Raw genomic sequence first — 18,575 nt, forward strand, 5'->3', positions numbered from 1 at the left:
GCAGTAGTAATTGCATTAATCCATCAAGACACAGCAGAGCTCCTCACCCCCAACCATGGGGTTTAGAGACTCATGCCGTAGAAGATACAATAAGAAACGTGTAATGTGTCATGAGGTAAAGATACAATATCAAAATATCCTATTTATAGTGAACTAGTAACCTAGGATATACAGAAATGAGTAAATGACGTAAAAATTCACTTCCGGGGTCCACTTGGTGTGTGCTTGGGCTGAGCATTGAAGCTTTCATGTGTAGAGACTTTTTCTGGAGTTAAACGCCAGCTTTTGTGCCAGTTTGGGCGTTTAACTCCAATTTTTGTGCCAGTTCCGACGTTAAACGCTGGGAATTCTAAAGCTGATTTGCAACGCTAGTTTGGGCCATCAAATATCGAGAAAAGTATGGACTATTATATATTGCTGGAAAGCCCAGAATGTCTACTTTCCAACGCAATTGAGATCGCGCTAATTGGGCTTCTATAGCTCCGAAAAATCCACTTCGAGTACAGGGAGGTCAGAATCCAACAGCATCTACAGTCCTTTTTCAGCCTCTGAATCAGATTTTTGCTCAGGTCCCTCAATTTCAGCCAGAAATTACCTGAAATCATAGAAAAACACACAAACTCATAGTAAAACCCAGAAAAGTGAATTTTAAATAAAAAATAATAAAAACATACTAAAAACTAACTAAAATGTACTAAAAACATACTAAAAACAGTGCCAAAAAGCGTATAAATTATCCGCTCATCAATTCACCTCTTCCATGATGGGTTGATCAGGATCATAAGCTTCTACTTCAGAAGAAGCTTCCTGGGTACTGTCAGCTGCAGTTTGCATTCCAGTCAAATACTGAGAGATCATATTGACCTGTTGGGTCAAGATCTTGTTCTGAGCCAATATGGCATTCAGAGTGTCAACTTCAAGAACTCCTTTCTTTTGAGAGATCCCATGGTTTACAAAATTCCTCTCAAAAGTGTACATGAATTGGTTGTTTGCAACCATCTCAATGAGTTTTCTTACTTCTGCAGGTGTTTTCTTCAAGTGGAGTGATCCACTTACAGAGCTGTCCAATAAAATTTTGGACATCTCATGTAGACAGTCATAGAACACACCTATGACAGACCATTCTGAGAGCATGTCAGGAGGACATCTCCTGATCAGTTGCTTGTATCTTTTCCAAGCTTCATAGAGGGATTCACCTTTTTTGTTTGTTTGAAGGTTTGAACTTCCACTCTAATTTTGCTCATCCTTTGAGGGGGAAATAATTTAGCTAGAAAAGCATTAACCAACTTTTTCCAAGAGTCTAAGCTCTCTTTTGGTTGAGAATCCAACCATATCTTAGCTTTGTCTCTTACAGCAAAGGGAAAGAGATGTGGATCTTCCATTGGAAGTCCATGGAACTTGCAATGCTGTTGCAGAAGAGAGATTAACTAAGGCTTAAGCTCAAAATTGTTAGCTCCAATGGCAGGTACATATATGCTTCTGCCATAAAAGTCAGAGGTAGGCATGGTGAAGTCACCAAGAACCTTTCTGGCATCACCTTCAGGTTCGGCCATGTCTCCTTTTTCTTATTCAAAGTTTTCTAAAAGGTTTCTTCTGGAGTGTTGTGCTCTAGCTTGTTGTAAGCTTTTCTTCAGAGTCCTCTCAGATTCAGGATCAAGACTAAAGAGGGGTTCTTTATCCCTGTTCTCAGTCATAAACAAGAAGAGAGGAAAAGAAAGAAACAAAGGAAGCTTTCTATGTTTGATTTGAGTATAGAAGGCTCCCTATGAGATGTGAAGAAAGAAGAAGAAGATAGAAAAGTGAAGATAGAGGATGAGAAAGGAGTAGAGTTTGAATAAATAGAAGTGAATAGGAGAAGAGGTATAAATAGAAAAGATAAATAAGAATTAAAATATTTTTGTTTTTATTTTATTTGTTAATTAATTTCAAAAATTAAGGTTAATAATTTAAAAAGAATTGAAAATTAGTTAGTGAATTTTCGAATATAGAAGAGAGAGAAGAAGAATAGAATTTTTGAAAATTGAAAGAGAGAAGAATTAGTTAGGAAGTTTTGAAAAAGAGAAGAGAGAAGATATGTAATTAATTAAGAAAAGATTTAAAAGTAAAATAAGATAAGAGATAAGATAAGAAAATATTTGAAATAAAAAGATAAGAAAAGATAAGATAAGAAACTAAAAAGATTTGAAAAAGATTTTATTTTAAAATCTGAGATTAGAAAAGATAAGATAAGAATTTGAAAAGATTTGAAAAAGATAAGATTTGAAATTTAATTTTAAAAAAGATTTAATTTTTAAATTTAAATTTGAATTCTTAAATTTTGAAATTTGAAGAAAATAAGATAAGATTTTTTAAAAAGATAAGATTTTTTAATTTTGAAAAGATTTTATTTTTGAAAATTGAAAACTAAGATAAGATAAAAATTTAAAATTGAAATCTAAATTTTTATTTAAAAATTTCAAAATTAATAATTAAATAAAGATAGAAAAGATATTTTTTTTGAATTTAATGAAGAAAGAGAAAAAAAGTAAAAGACAAAAAACTTAAAATTTTTAGATCTAGGACCACAAGTTTTCAAAAATTTGAAGGAAAAATACAAAAGGACACCAAACCTAAAAATTTTAAGATCAAAACAAAAAGAAAACACAAGAATACTTTGAAGATTGAGAAGAACACTGAGAACAAGACTCAAGAAACTCAAAGAACACAAGAACATATAAAGGACACCAAATTTAAAATTTTTAGAAAATCAAACGCAAATTTTCAAAAAATTAAAAGAAAAACACAAGAAGATACCAAACTTAAATATTTGACACAATATTTAAACAAAGACACTAATGTTGAAAAATTTTTAGAAAAAGGACTCAAGATTTTCGAAAATTACCAAGAACAAAAACAAAAAGACTCAAACCAAGAACAAAGATTAAACAAAGAAAATAAAAATATTTTTGAAAAGGTTTTTTAATTTTTTGAAAAATAGAGAAGAAGAAAAAAAATAAAAGACTCAACAAAATAAAATAATTACCTGATCTAGGAAACAAGATAATCCGTCAGTTATCCAAACTCGAATAATCCCCGGCAACGGTGCCAAAAACATGGTGTATAAATCCCCACACTCCATACAACTGTACCAGCAAGTGCACTGGGTCATCCATGTAATACCTGAGCGAGTCAGGGTTGATCCTATGAGGATTGTGGTTTGAAGTAAGCTATGGTTATCTTGCAGGTCTTAGTCAGGCGAATCAGAAGGTTGTTGAATTGAGGCAAGGGTATAAGTGAATGATCTCTTCTATGGCAGGCTGTATGTGATCAATGCCATGGGTTGTGGTCATCAATCTCCTCCATTTTAGATCAAATGCCATTGGCCATGGTCATTGGTGTACGAAATTGTGATCACACTTTTCACAACTCCGCACAACTAACCAGCAAGTGCACTGGGTCGTCCAAGTAATACCTTACGTGAGTAAGGGTCGATCCCACGGAGATTGTCGGCTTGAAGGAAGCTATGGTCATCTTGTAAATCTCGGTTAGGCAGATTCAAATGGTTATGAAGTTTTGATAATTAAAAGAGAAATAAAATATAAAATAGGATAGAGATACTTATGCAATTCATTGGTGGAAATTTCAGATAAGCGTATGGAGATGCTTTGTTCCCTCTGAACCTCTACTTTCCTATTGTCCTCATCCAACCATGCGTACTCCCTTCCATGGCAAGCTGTATGTTGGGGGATCACCGTTGTCAATGGCTATCGTCCGTCTTCTCAGTGAAAATGGTCCGGCTACAGGTTACGTAGGGCTAATCATCTGTCGGTTCTCACTTGTGTTGGAATAAGATCCAATGATCCTTTTGCATACTGTCACTGCACTCATCACTCGTGAGTTTAAAGCTTGTCACAGTCATCCCATCCCAGATCCTACTCAGAATACCACAGACAAGGTTTAGACTTTTTGGATCTCAAGAATGCTGCCAATTGATTCTGGCTTATACCACGAAGACTTTGATCTCATGGAATGGAAGGCTCTGTTGTCAGGAGAGGCAACCATGCGTCGGGGACCCGGAGGCCAAGAGATATACATTCAAGCTTATTTTCAGGTAGAACGGAAGTGGTTGTCAGGCACGCGTTCATACGTGAGAATGGTGATAAGTGTCACTTGATCATCACATTCATCATGTTGAAGTACGAATGAATATCTTAGAACAAGAATAAGCTTGAATTGAATAGAAAACATTAGTAATTTCATTAATTCATGAGGAACAGCAGAGCTCCACACCTTAATTTATGAGGTGTAGAAACTCCACCGTTGAAAATACATAAGTGATGAAGGTCCAGGCATGGCCGAATGGCCAGGCCCCTAAGCGTGATCAAGAGATCAACAGTGATACAAAGATAGTCTCAAAAATGATCTAAAGATCTCCCGATAAAAATACAATAGTAAAAGGTCCTATTTATAATTACTAGTAACCTAGGGTTTACAGAGATAAGTAAATGATGTAGAAATCCACTTTCGGGGCCCACTTGGTGTGTGCTTGGGCTGAGCATTGAAGCTTTCACGTGCATAGGCTTTTCTTGGAGTTAAACGCCAGCTCTGGTGCCAGTTTGGGCGTTTAACTCCAGCTTTTATGCCAGTTTTGGCGTTTAACACCAGAAAAGGGTAGAAAGTTGGCGTTAAAACACCAGTTTGCGTTATCAAAACTCGGGCAAAGTATCAACTATTATATATTGCTAAAAAGCCCAAGATGTCTACTTTCCAACGCAATTAAGAGCGCGCCAATTGAACTTCTGTAGCTCCAAGAAATCCATTTCGAGTGCAGGGAGGTCAGAATCCAACAGCATCTGCAGTCCTTTTTCAGCCTCTGAATCAGATTTTTGCTCAGGTCCCTCAATTTCAGCCAGAAAATACCTAAAATCACAGAAAAACACAAAAACTCATAGTAAAGTCCAGAAATGTGATTTTTGCATAAAAACTAATAATTATATACTAAAAACTAACTAAATCACACTAAAAACTACCTAAAAACAATGCCAAAAAGCGTATAAATTATCCGCTCATCAGTCATCCAATCTGAACAAGGGAGAAGCTCTAGCAGTTCATTCTCTTGACGATCCTACTCAAAATGCCACAGACAAGGTCGACTCTTCCGGATCCGAGAATGCTACTTCTTTGGGTTCTATCCTATACCACAGAGACCCTTATCTCCCCGGAAATTGGCTGAACTGGTGTCTCGAGAAGTCCTAAACGAAGTCGTGGATTAGCTGTCTGAGAGATGTATAATCAAGTTGGCGGTTCACGCTTTCCAGTCACATATTCACATGAACCCAAGTAGACACCGGTTGATGCAGGAGCATCTATTAGGTTATTAGAAATATTAGTTAAAGAAGTCTAGTTTATCATATATTATTATATTGTCTTATGAATTAGTCCCACATCGCCCGAGTCATGAAGGCTCCCCCTCCCCTACTAGTATAAATATGCATATGTACCTCTTTTATTCATCAAAGTTGAATTGATTGAGTATATATTTAAATAAGCTGTGTGTTTTTCCTCTAGGCTCTTTGAGAGTAAGAGGTGCATCTTTGGCTTAGCTAACCAAGGTGGGTTCTTGGCTACTTTCACCATAATGGGGTTGTTAACCTCGCCAAAATTGGTGACCCAAATGGACGTCCCGGTGTCACGGGTGGTTGTCATGCACGTGGTCCTAGTAAGATGAACAGAGATGATTGTCACTGATCATCCTATTCACCATGTTGAAGAACAAGTATACATCTTAGAATTAAATCAAACATGGATCGAAGAGAAACAGTAATAATTTTATTAATTCATAGAACTCAGCAGGGCTCCTCCCCTCAACTTAGGAGGTTTAGAAACTCATACTAAAAGAAAAATACAATGTAAAACTCGAATATGGTAAATAATGGGTGAAGATCTTTAACAAAGAGTGATTTTTTACTTTAAATACTAAACTAATGACTAGTAAGAGTAAAATAGTCTTTTTAGTGCTAAAATCCACTTCTGGGCCCACTTGGTGAGTGTTTGGGATGAGCTTTGATGAGAATACACATGCTAGGAGGTCTTTAGGGCGTTGAACACTGGCTAGGGGGTCCTCTCTGGGCGTTTGGACGCTGGTCTCTACTTTTTGGGCGCTGGACGCCTGGAAGAGGATAGAAAGCTGGCGTTGGATGCCAGTTTTGGGGCCTTCTAATTCGAACCAAAGTATAGACGATTATACATCGCTGGAAATCTCTGGAAGTCAGCTTTCCATAGCCATTAAGAACGCTCCATTTGGCTTATGTAGCTCTAGAAAAGCTCTTTCGAGTGCAATGGGGTCAGATCTGGACAGCATCTACAGTACTTTCTCTGTCTCTGACTCAGACTTTTGCTCCGACTCCTCAATTTCAGCCAGAAATTACAAAAAAAAAACACAAAAACTCATAGTAGAATCTAAAAATGTGATTTTAACACTAAAACCTATAAAAACTAAAGAAAACATGCTAAAAACTATATGAAAATGATGCCAAAAAGTGTATAAAATATCCATTCATCATCTGTTACAAATTATCTTAACAAGATTTAAAAGATAGTTGATTCTTTAGCTTCTCTTGGTTATGTTCTTTCTGTTAATGATCATATTGAAGCAATATCTGAGGGTAGAGTGAAGAATATGCACTTTTTCTTTCTTCAATCATGTTTAAAACTGAATCTGTTAGTCTGGTAGAAATTGAATCCTTGTTTGTCGCTTCATTAAGCTATGGTGGAAAAGTTTCGAAAATATGAAATTGGGATAATTCAATCCAATTTTATTCAATATGGTAGATGAGGTAATCGTGGTTTTATACTAAAGAGAGGAAGAGGAGCTTGCAGGGGTTTTGGTAGGGGTGGTAGATTTAGTCAGAATTAATCTATGCACCAACAATACCAAGTGTGTGAAAAATTTGGGTATTATGCATTCTCATGCTTTCATTGTTTTTACCGGTCTTTTCAACCACAACCTATTTTCTCCCAACCCTCTCAAAATCAATCCTCTTTGCTAATACCAACTCCCTTTTCTTTTCATGATCCAAGGGCATATGTAGCTACATCATCAACCATTTATGAAAAACTCATGGTACCCAGACAAGGATGCCTCACATCACATTACACCTAATCAGCATAATATTCTTAATGCATTTGAATTTACATGGCCTATCAAGTGCTTCTAGGTAATGGTTTAGGTACCTCAATTACAAAAAACGGCCACAACTATCCTATTTATTTAGACACTAACCAAAATTTATTTTCAGATAACTAATTTATTTTCTTGATATTTGTTCTAATTTAATTAGTATACAAAAGTTTTCTTAAGATAATGCATGTCATTTTGAGTTTCATGCTGATGAATATTTTGTAAAATCACAGAAAACTCACCAGATTCTTCTCAGATGAGTACCTAAAAGTGGAGTCTATACTTTTTCTAGGATTGTTCTGACATCCTCTCTTAATAATCACTCAAATTCTTTAGATAATACAATTGTAAATGTTCTTGTTAGCAATTTTTGTTCTGTTTCTCATGATACTTCTTTTAATTCTTGTTCACAAATAAGTTTCAAGATAGATTTTGGTGACATAAACTAGTTAGTAAAGGCAATAGTAAATGTACCACTATTTCACTATGGCATGATAGACTAGGACACCCATCACTTCCAATTGTGTCAGCTGTGTGATGCATGTGCATCTTTGATAGTTTTTAGTTGTTATTTTCTTAAAATAAAGGTAGTGATTTAATGTTTTTATAAGGAATTTTCATACTTTTAATCTATGTTCTTAGTATTTCTTTTCTTAGAATCAAAATAGAGATTTTTTTATTTTAAATAAGATTTTTCGATGCTTTGATCAATACTTTGTGGACTTGTTTTATGCTTGGATAAGTGCAGGAAATAAAACAGGAATCAAAAGAAAAAAAGAAAAAATTTTGGACACACTTTAAAACTTGAACACGCTTTGGAACCTTAGGCCATGCTTTTAAAAGCATGGCCCATGACCTATGAAGCAAGTCAAAGGTGTTGTCCAAAGTGGTACTGACAACATAATACTTGCATACTTTCATACAATATCATTATGCATTAGCATTTATTAAGAAAAGCAACATGCATGCAGGTGCTATTAATGAGTTATACAATGAAGCATGCATGAATTTCAAAACATGCATACATGAGGCATTATAACTCAAGTGAAGCATGCAGCATGAAGAATGAAGCATGCATTGGCATTGTTAGTTGCTAACTTCAAGGATAACGCCCATAAAATGAAGCATGCATTAGCATTATTAGTTGCTAACACCAAGGATAACGCCTACGAGCCAACATTCTTCTCAAGATGGGCGTTGTTAACGCCCAAAATAAGGGGTGTTACTTCAAATGAAAGCATGAATATTCGATTCATGAATGGGCACTTGGGCATTGGCAACGCATAACATAAGGGGAGTTACCTTGAAACAATGCCCAACCATGACAGCTTTTGAGGAGTATGGTGTTTACAACGCCAAGTTCAGAGGACATTACCTTCAAACGACGCCAAGACCATCCTAGAAGGAATTTCTAGGCGTTGGAAATGTCCACCATAACTGGCATTACTTTCAAATAACGCCCAAATAAAAAGTGAAAACTCTTGCCATACTAGACACTCTTTAGAGCTGGCCACTTGGGCGTTGGCAAGGCCCAAAACAAGGGGCGCCCAAGTGCAATAATTCCCATGTCACAAGAATGGCTTCTGGAGGAATGAAAGTTGGGCGTTACCTTCAAATAATGCCAAGACCATCATGGAAGGAATTTCCTTGCGTTGGCAATGCCCAAATGAACTGGCGCAACCTTGAGATAGCACCTACGATACTTGAATTTGATTTTATTACACTCGTGCATACTTAAGACCTAGTATGTGTACGCATGGCTAAAGGGTTTTCCATGTGCAAATAACACCTACAACAAGGTTGAAGTCCCATTCTGGTGTTGTTAACGCCAAGTTCCAAAGGCGCTACTTCCAATAACACCAAGGCCCTTCAATACCTCCAAGCAAAGCCCACTCTGGAAGGAGAATTCAAAGGCATTCAAGAAGCAGAGAAATAGTATAAATAGGGACTTTTACTTTTGGCTTTAAAGCTTGACATCATTTCACTTTTTACTTGTACTTCATTATTTGTTTATTTTCTAGTTCTTACTTTTCTAGTTTTAACTTTGGTAATAGAGCAATGAGTCACTAAAACCCTCATTCATTACGGGGAGGAGCTCTGAAAAGATTGAAATAAATTGATGTTCATCCTCTTCTCTTCCTAATTCTATCTTTATTTATCCAAGAGAGAGTTTTCGATCTTCAAAGATCCAATTCAATCAGAAGAGGAATTGGACCTATTATAATTCTATGTAAACCTTGGAAAAGCAATCATAGTAATTCAGTTTGAAACTCTCTTCTCACAATGAATTTGATTTTGATTCAGAGCTTGATATAGTAACATGTAATCACTCTGAAATCGCTCTCTACATGTAACATTCTTTTTTCTACAAACATAGTAACAGATAAAATTTGTCAATATTGTTATATGGAAAAATGCATTCGTTGCCATTTCAAATTGATTAATTTCAATTTCATGCTCCTTTAGACATGGTGTATAGTGATATATGGAGACCTACACTATGCTTATCTCATCATGGTTTTTGGTTTTAAGTCTCATTTGTAGATGCCTATACTAGATATAATTCTATTTTTCTTTTACAGACAAGCACACGTGCTTACATCATTCATTCAATACAAGAATCAAATGGAAACATTTACAGGTTCAAAGGTTAAGTCTCTCCAAACAGGTCATTGCAGGGAGTACCTTTCCCACAATTTTATTTCTTTTCTAGAAAATAATAGCATCACACATAGTTTTTCATGCCCATACACTCACCAACAAAATGGTATAGTTGAAAGAAAATATAGACATATAGTTGAGACTGGATTAAACATGTTAGCTAGAGCCTTTCTACCATTGCATCATTGGGATAATGTATTTCTCTTTGCTACATATTTTGTAACATCCTATCACACAGAGCTTTACGCTTAAGTCGTAATCAGAAGTGGTGAGATATTACGACCTCTAAAAACAAAATACGTATATAAGTATAATTGAAAGAAATTGTAACTAGGAGCTTTGAAGAAGAAGCTAAGCAAAAGTGTAACAGAAAAATCGCGTCACACTCATACGGATAAACAAAGTCAAAAAGGAAGGATGAAACATATATAAAGATCCAAGTTCCAAAAGATACAAATATCAAGTTCCAAACTCGACCTACAAGCCAAGGCCGGCCAGAGTATGCATATACATATATAGCTCAAAACATCCCAAAAGACATTATAAATACACCAGTTTCTCCAAATCAACCTCTAGGAAGGACAAAATACAAAATATATAGGATGAAGAATATAGCTACATATATATATAGTCTAAACATCAAATATCATAGCCCAAAAACCAAATCTTCGCTTGCTCAGAGAATCTTCAGACGCTCAACGAGGTGCCTCTCAACCTGCATCTGAAAAATAGCAACATATGTATGGAATGAGAACCGAGGGTTCTCAGCATGGTAAAGGTGTCCGCATAGATAATATATAAGGTCTCGAAAAAGCTAGAGGCATTCCTAAAACTCTGACACTCAGATAAAACTTAAGGATTAATACTAAATCAAAAAAGTTTGGTCATCTATTTAAGGGATTCTAGCTTCTAACCTAACTCTTCACCTTCCGTCTCCTCTAGACCTCCTAATCACCGATAAAACAACCCTCATCACACATTTACCAAAAGAAGTTCTCTTAGAAATACATACAAATCAAACAAAGAAAACACAAATAGAGTATAGGTACAACAAGTAAATAAGTAGCAGATAAACATGGATAAGCAGTTAGGGAAACCAAACAATGCACACTAAAGCAAAACACACAAATGCATATGATGTATGTTTGTCCTATGGCTGATGAGTCTCATCTGTTGGTTATATAGCTAACCCGATATGTCCTGGTAGCTAACCTTGGACATTTCTCCGCATCCCCAAGCTCAAAATATCCATGAAAAAATTCCAAGCTCAAAATATATCTATGGGACAAACCCCCCAAGCTTAATAATATCCATGGAGACAACCCCAAGCTCAAACATATATATGCATGTCCATAGGAAACCTGGGGAGTTAAAGTGCCCGGTCATACCTTGCGACAAAAGGTCAACAAATAATCTAACAACATAAGTAAAAAAGATTCTTAATTCATCATTCATCAATGTCATCATCATCATCATCAGTTCATTTCTCATTATTATTATCATCATCTTTATCATTCACTTTTTATATCTCATCAAGTCAATCATCTACTTCTCAAATCTCTTTTGATACAATACTAGCTCTATTAACAGAGTTACTCATATTTTGTAGCATAAAACCTGACTATTGGACCTTAAACAGAGTTTTCAGAGGTTTGGAAAGACTAAAGGAATGGTTGATAGTTCAAAAATTATAAATTTTCAACAAACCAGTGGTTTCAAAGATTTACAAGCTTGCTAGGAAGGTAAAACAGTTAAAACAAAGTTTTATTATAAAACATGCGTACGCACGCACCAGATGAAAATCCCAGTCTGTGCGTACGCATCATAGTGTGCGTATGCATGCACCAGGCAAATTTCCAAGGTGTACATACGCACACCCCCTCGTACGTACGCACGAGTCCCACCAACATTCTGGTCTGTGCATGTGCACGATAGTGTGCATACGCACAAACACCATAAATCTTGGTTTTCTGCCAAATTGTGCTTTTAAAACTAAACTTCAAACACGCATAACTTTTTTGTCAAAAATCATTTTTATTCTATTCTTCAAACGTCGTAAGCTACTTGGACTCAATTTTTATTTAAGACAAGTTTCACCAAATTTGATGGTCCAAGGATCAGGTTACAGCGCGTCAAAGTTAGTTAAAAATTGTGTTTTTACCAAAAATGCAAATCTTAAGTTTTTCCAAAGTTTTCAAACAAAAAATCAACCAATTCCTTACCAAATCAATACAAATTGTACCTACACAATGTCACACACACTTATTATCAATTTTCCAATCATCCTAACATATAAACTCATCAATTTCTTCAATCCCTTGTACACACACACCTCCATTAACTTCACCATTCAATATCAACCTTCAAACCCTTCAATTATTCAACAATTCCATGCATAGTTTTTCATCAAACTCAACATATGTTACCACTAATCATAAAGCATTAACAATTCACATAATTCATCTTATCCTACAGTCAACTAGTCTAAGTTTTCATGAAACATTATACATTAACTACAAAAAACCAAATCATACCTTGGCCAATTCATCACTAAGCCAAAAAAACCTCAAAAACCTCTTCTCCACACAAGTTTTCAAAGGTTGCAAGGCTCCAATTCAGCTGGTCCAGCCATAAATGCTCCAAATCAAGCACTTAAGACCTTCAATTTAACTTCAATTCTCAAGCATACAATCTAATTTTATGCATTTTCACAATAATCAACACAAGGTTCACTAATTCACAAATTCACAAGAGTTTAGTGGTTCTTCACCTTACCCACGAATGTTTGGGACAAAGCCTAGTGATTATCTACTGCTAGAGTTTACCTAAACCATCAAAATCATTCAATTCCTCAATACCAAAACCCTAAATTTTTGAAACTAAAGTGAAGAAGTCAGGGTGAGAAAATTCAACTTTCTTACCACTTTAGTTGGATGGTTTTTTCAAGAGAATTCTGAGACAGACACGTAGCCGCTGACGACTTATAAATCGGAGTTGTGGATTGAGAGATATGATGGATTGAAGTTTGGAAGTAAATGAAGTTAGGGTTCCATGAGCTCCTATCTCATTCCAGAGTGATTGATGACTGAAGCACAAATTCCTTTGGCAAGTGTACCGAATCGCTAAGTAATAACTCACTGTTGAGTGATGTTGATCCCACAGGAATTAATGGATTAAGCAATTTTAGTTAAGTAATTGATCTAGTTGAGCAAATATTTGATGATTGTTGTGAAATTTACATAATGTAAATGACATAAAAAGTAAATGACTGAAAGATAAAGAGTTGAAAGTAAATTACTGAACGATGAAGAGCAGAAAATTGAATGACAAGGAATTAAAAAGAGCAGAAACTTAAATGGCAAGAAAGTAAAGGCAAGAATTTAAATGGCGATGAAAAGTAAATTGCATTAAATGTAAATGGGCTTTGGGTGCTGGGAATCAAAGATAACAAGAAACTTAAAGAAATTGAAACGAAGAGCAACAATGGGTGAGATTTATTAAGGATTGGAGGTATTATAATCCTTCATAAATCAATGGGTCTCAACTTCATTCTCAATCATATGAAGTAGATCTATGGCAGATTGTAATTAATTGAGTTCCAATTCTTTGGCAACCCAATTTCTCTTAACACAACCAATTGCCAATTCCTTGATCTAATTGTTCACAAGAAGAGGTTAAGTTCAATTCTCTTATCCATAAGCCACACAAGCTCTCAGGATCTCAATTCAAACTAGAAATTTATTGATCAAAAGAGTTATGAGAGAAAGAGCTTCAAACTAATTTCTATGATTCCCCTTCCAAGGTTCACATAGAAATTCAAATGGATCTAAACCCACTTCTGGTAGAAAATAGATCTATTAAGCACAGAAGTTATCCCTTAGCTACAACAAGTGGATTGAGAACAAGAAGAATTTCCTTAATTCATTTGAATTACAATAGAGCTCCTCCCCCTAATGATGTGGGGGTTAGTTCATCATTGCTCTGGAAAACTTAGAAAGAAAAAGAAAGTACATGAAAAGTAACTAAGTACAAAGAAGAAAGAAAATGATTTAGAGTTTCCCAACTAGGATCCTCTTCTCTCAGAGTCCGTCCTCCCCTTTTAAGTTCAAAACTCTTCCTATATATACTACTTGTGTGATCTTCAAATGAGTCTTCAAGTACTTGGATGTGGGCCCTTGGCCTTAGCTGAAGCAGTTAGCAACCTTTTTAGGCTTTTCTCAGCTTTCTAGAAGGTGTTAATTGAGGCAGTATTGGCGTTAGTGTGGACGTTGGTGTAGCTAACGTTGCATGGTTGCTGGCGTTAGTGGCATTAATGTCGCCACTAATGCCACAATTCTTCCTTGCTCTAGCGTTATCGCAGGCATTAGCGGTATTAACGTGGTCACTAACGCCACACTTTGCTCTTAGCCAGCGTTGCTCCTGGCTTTAGTGGCATTAACTTGGCCACTAACGCCACCAATCTTGCCCTTGTCGCTGGCGTTAGTGGCATCAATGCCACCACTAACGCTACCAAGCTTGCCTTCCCCACGTTAGCACTGGCGTTAGTGGCATTAATTTGGCCATTAACGCCACTCTTCCCTTGGAGTTGCGTCTTCACTCACGTTAGTGCTGGCGTTAGTGGCGTTAACTTGGCCACTAACGCCACTCTTCCTTGGAGTTGTGTCTTCGCTCACGTTAGTGCTGGCGTTAGTGGCACTAACTTGGCCACTAATGCCACCAATCCTTCTTGAAGTTGGTGTTGACACTGGCGTTAGTGGCATTAACGTGGCCACTAACGCCACTCCTCCTTGAATGCTGGCGTTGACACTGGCGTTAGTGGAGTTAACTTGGCCACTAATGCCACCATTCTTCCTGCTTTTATCTGCTTCTTCTTACCTATCATCAATTAAACAAATGCATCAAAGGTTTGCTATAATCACAAGATAATGCATCATTCATTGCATCAAGTAGTTATTTGCATGAATCTCATGAAAATGTGTATAATTCATAATGTTGATTGAATCAAGACATGCATACATAACTCATCCAAATGCTTGCTTGCTAACTAAGAAAATGCATGAAACTAATCTAAAACATACTAAAAAGGCTTGTAAAACTAGCCAAGATGCTCTGGCATCACAACACCAAACTTAAATCTTGCTTGTCTCCAAGCAAGTAATAAAACATAAGGAAAATGAATGAGAATACAGAGAGATATGAGTCCTTATTGAGAGATTTCAAGCCCTGGTTGATGGAGTTTTATGCATGACAACTTAGGTTCATACTCTTATTGGTTTCTGAACTATAATATGCTCTTTAGGTACTAACTCTGTTACCTTCTATGAGACTCTTATTCTTTGATCCTTAGCTTAACTTTTGCTTTCTTTTTCTTCTTGCTAGAGGCTTATTACTTTATTTAGCTAAGTGCTCTATGTTAAGGCAACTCTTTATGATAAGCTTTCAGCCAACACTCCTGAACCAGTTGGTTCAAGGTGCTAGCTAGGTGTTGAAACACCCCTGAGGACTTACTTACTCAAGCCTCTCCTCAACACATACACACCACAAGCACATGGCTTGTAATTTATCCCTGAGACATTGGTATCTAGCACCTCTTTGGGTTACTAAATGTTTTGTAGCAAGGTTGCTCTTAATAGTGGACTTTTGGTTGATAATTCAGGGTTAGTTAACCCAAGTTATCAAGTGATGAAGCACTCCTTAGAACGTAATCACCAAGCATATCCATGTACAAAAGCACCACAAGCACATATCTCAGGATTCAAACTATTGGTGCCTAGCTTTATTGCTTACTCTTTTCTTTCTTTTTCATTTTCTTCCTTTTTCCAGGATCTTTTTATTCGTTCGAGTTTCATAGAATGCATATTAAGCTCATACTTAAAGAGATATTCTAGCCTTTATCCTTATTAGTGAACGAACTTAGTTAGCAAATACCACCACGTAACCTTAAGACCTTATTCATCTTCTACTAAGTTGGACTTTTACTCTTCTATTTTACAACCTTTTCTATTATTGAAGCTTAGGAAACAAACCATACAATTCAAACAAGGTGAAGTGATCTAAGCATTAAACTAGCAAGCCAAAATAAAAATGAACCTAATGCAAATGAATTATGACTAAAAAGATACTATTGATCAACAGGGGTACAATTGCACTTTCAATTAACACATTTAAGCTAGAGATAGTCAAGTAACAATATAACCTTTTGGTATCCACTTATTTCCTTCTTGTCATCACCATCTTTAGCTTTTGTGTCCTTTTTTGTCTCCTTAGATGATGGTGCATATTTTCTCCAAGAGATCGAATGACTTCCTGCAAAGATATTGAAAGTTGCTTGTTCCCCAAGCACTTGAGAAATGGTTAGCAAGCATGTATGTTTGTAAGCTTCTTAACTTACTTTGGTGTGTGAACACCAAACTTAGTTCCTTGCCTACTTCTATATGCAGCAAATTGACTACATGCATGAATCATTATGTGCTTTTATTAAGAAAGCAAACTATGAACTAGAAAGTAAATAATTGTTAAGTAGTTTTCGTGATTGTTTGGAGTTAGTGACTAGTCATGCTATTTGGAAGGTTGCAATGTGTTTTCATGAAATTTATGGTGGAACACCAAACTTAGCATCACACATTCACCCTTGAATTTTTCACCTATGACTTCACTTAACTCCTTGCAATACAGGAAAATTCACTTAACTCTCTTATTGAAACAGCTAAGAAAAGAAAGTTACCTCTAGTTGGGTTGCCTCCTAACAAGCGCTCTTTTATCGTCACTAGCTTGACGGTTGTCTCCTGTTAAGGAGGTTGATGATCATAATGCCTTAATTTCTCCCCCTCTCACTATAAGCTTTCTTCCAGTAACCCTCTTGATGATTTTCACATGGTCAAGTGAAAGGATTTTGTTCACTGTGTAGTATCCAAAAAAGTGCGAAGATGTTTCCACTTGTTGATAGATTAGCATCACTTTATCTCCGGGTGAGAATCCTTCAGTTAGAATTTTCTTATTCTTCCACCCTTTAGGCACCCTTTTCTTGCTGTTCTTCCCCCTTTTTGATGACTCTTTCTTCTTGGCAGGCTCAATGTCAGGAGCTTTCTTATTAGTTGTTACCACTGGGGTCTTTGCTTGTAGTTCTTCTTCAACTCTTCTGACCTCTTGAACCTTCTGCCGCTCTTCAGTTTCATTCTTCTCCTCCAAGGATGAGTTTATGAGTCTTAGAGATAACTCATTGGGCTTGTCCTTCCGACTTGGGTCTTCATCCTCAATCCTCATGTAATTTTCTTTTTCAATAGGGTACTGTATTGCTTTAAAAACATTGAAGATTATCTGTTCATCATGTACCCTCAGAATCATTTCACCTTTTTCCACATCAATAATTGCCCTTGCTGCGGCCAGAAACGGTCTTCCGAGAATAATTGACGCTTCCTTCCTCATCCATGTCTAGAATTACAAAGTCAGCAGGGAAAATGAATTTGCCAACCTTAACTAGAAGGTTCTCCACCACTTCATTGGGTATTTTGAGGGATCTATCAGCAAGTTGTAGTGACATTCTGGTAGGTTTAACCTCCTCTATTGATAGCTTCTTCATCATAGAGAGTGGCATCAAATTAATGCTTACTCCCAAGTCACATAATGCTTTGTTAATTGGTATGTTTCCATTGGTGCATGGTATAAGGAAACTCCCTGGATCCTTGAGTTTGGGTGGCAACCCTTTTTGGATCATAGCACTGCATTCCTGGGTGAGGATCACAGTTTCCTTCTCCTTCCAGGTCCTCTTTTTGGTAATGAGTTCTTTGAGGAATTTTGCATAAGTGGAATTTGTTTCAAGGCTTCATCTAGTGGAATGTTGATCCCCAATTTTCGGAAAATCACCAAGAACTTAGGGAATTGTTGATGCGTGAAATCTGTATCTCTACAAATTCCCTTCGGCAAGTATACCAAATTTGCCGTCAAGTAAAAACTCACAGTAGAGTGAGGTCGAATCCTACAGGGATTGATTGGTTGAGTAACTTTAATCAGAGGAATGTTCTAGTTGAACTAAATAGAATTGAGTTGAGATTTGCAGAAATTAAATGGAGGGAAATATAAATAGCAAGAAATGTAAATGACGAAAAAGTAAATGGCAGAATGTAAATGGCAGAAATTAAATCATAGAAAGTAAATTGCAGAAAAGTAAATGGGAATGGGGATGATGAATATCAAAGTAAACAACAAAAAATAGAAAATGGGAAGATAAGAATGGGGAAGCACATTGGGTTCAGGAGATGTTGCATTCTCCAGATCAAGTTCATTCTCATCTCTTCCTCGATCTATGTAACTCATTGATCTCTTGGCAATCTTAGGTGATTGAATCCCAATTCCTTGGCTATTCAATCTCTCTAAGCTTGAACAATTGCCCAACTCCTTGATCTAATTGCTCATGGAAAGAGATGAAGTACGATAACTGATTATACCACATGTTTTTCTAGATCAAAGTATCTGGAGGATTATATGTCACTATATCTATCCAACCCCCAATCTAGTCCTACATGAGAAAGCATTTCTAGCATGATTTCCAAATTCCTCTTCCAAGGTATCAAGAAAATCTAAGTATGAACAATTTCTCTTCCGAGACTATTTCTCAATTGGATGAAGATCGAAAGCTTTCAAATAAATCAAAGAGAATGAAAAGAAGAAGAATAATAAGAACTATGATTGATCCATTGAATTACAACAGAGCTCCCTCCCCCAATGAAGTGGGGTTTAGTTGATCATAGCTCTGGGA

Source organism: Arachis duranensis, chromosome 9 (assembly GCF_000817695.3).
Source record: "Arachis duranensis cultivar V14167 chromosome 9, aradu.V14167.gnm2.J7QH, whole genome shotgun sequence".
NCBI classification, from domain to species: domain Eukaryota; kingdom Viridiplantae; phylum Streptophyta; class Magnoliopsida; order Fabales; family Fabaceae; genus Arachis; species Arachis duranensis.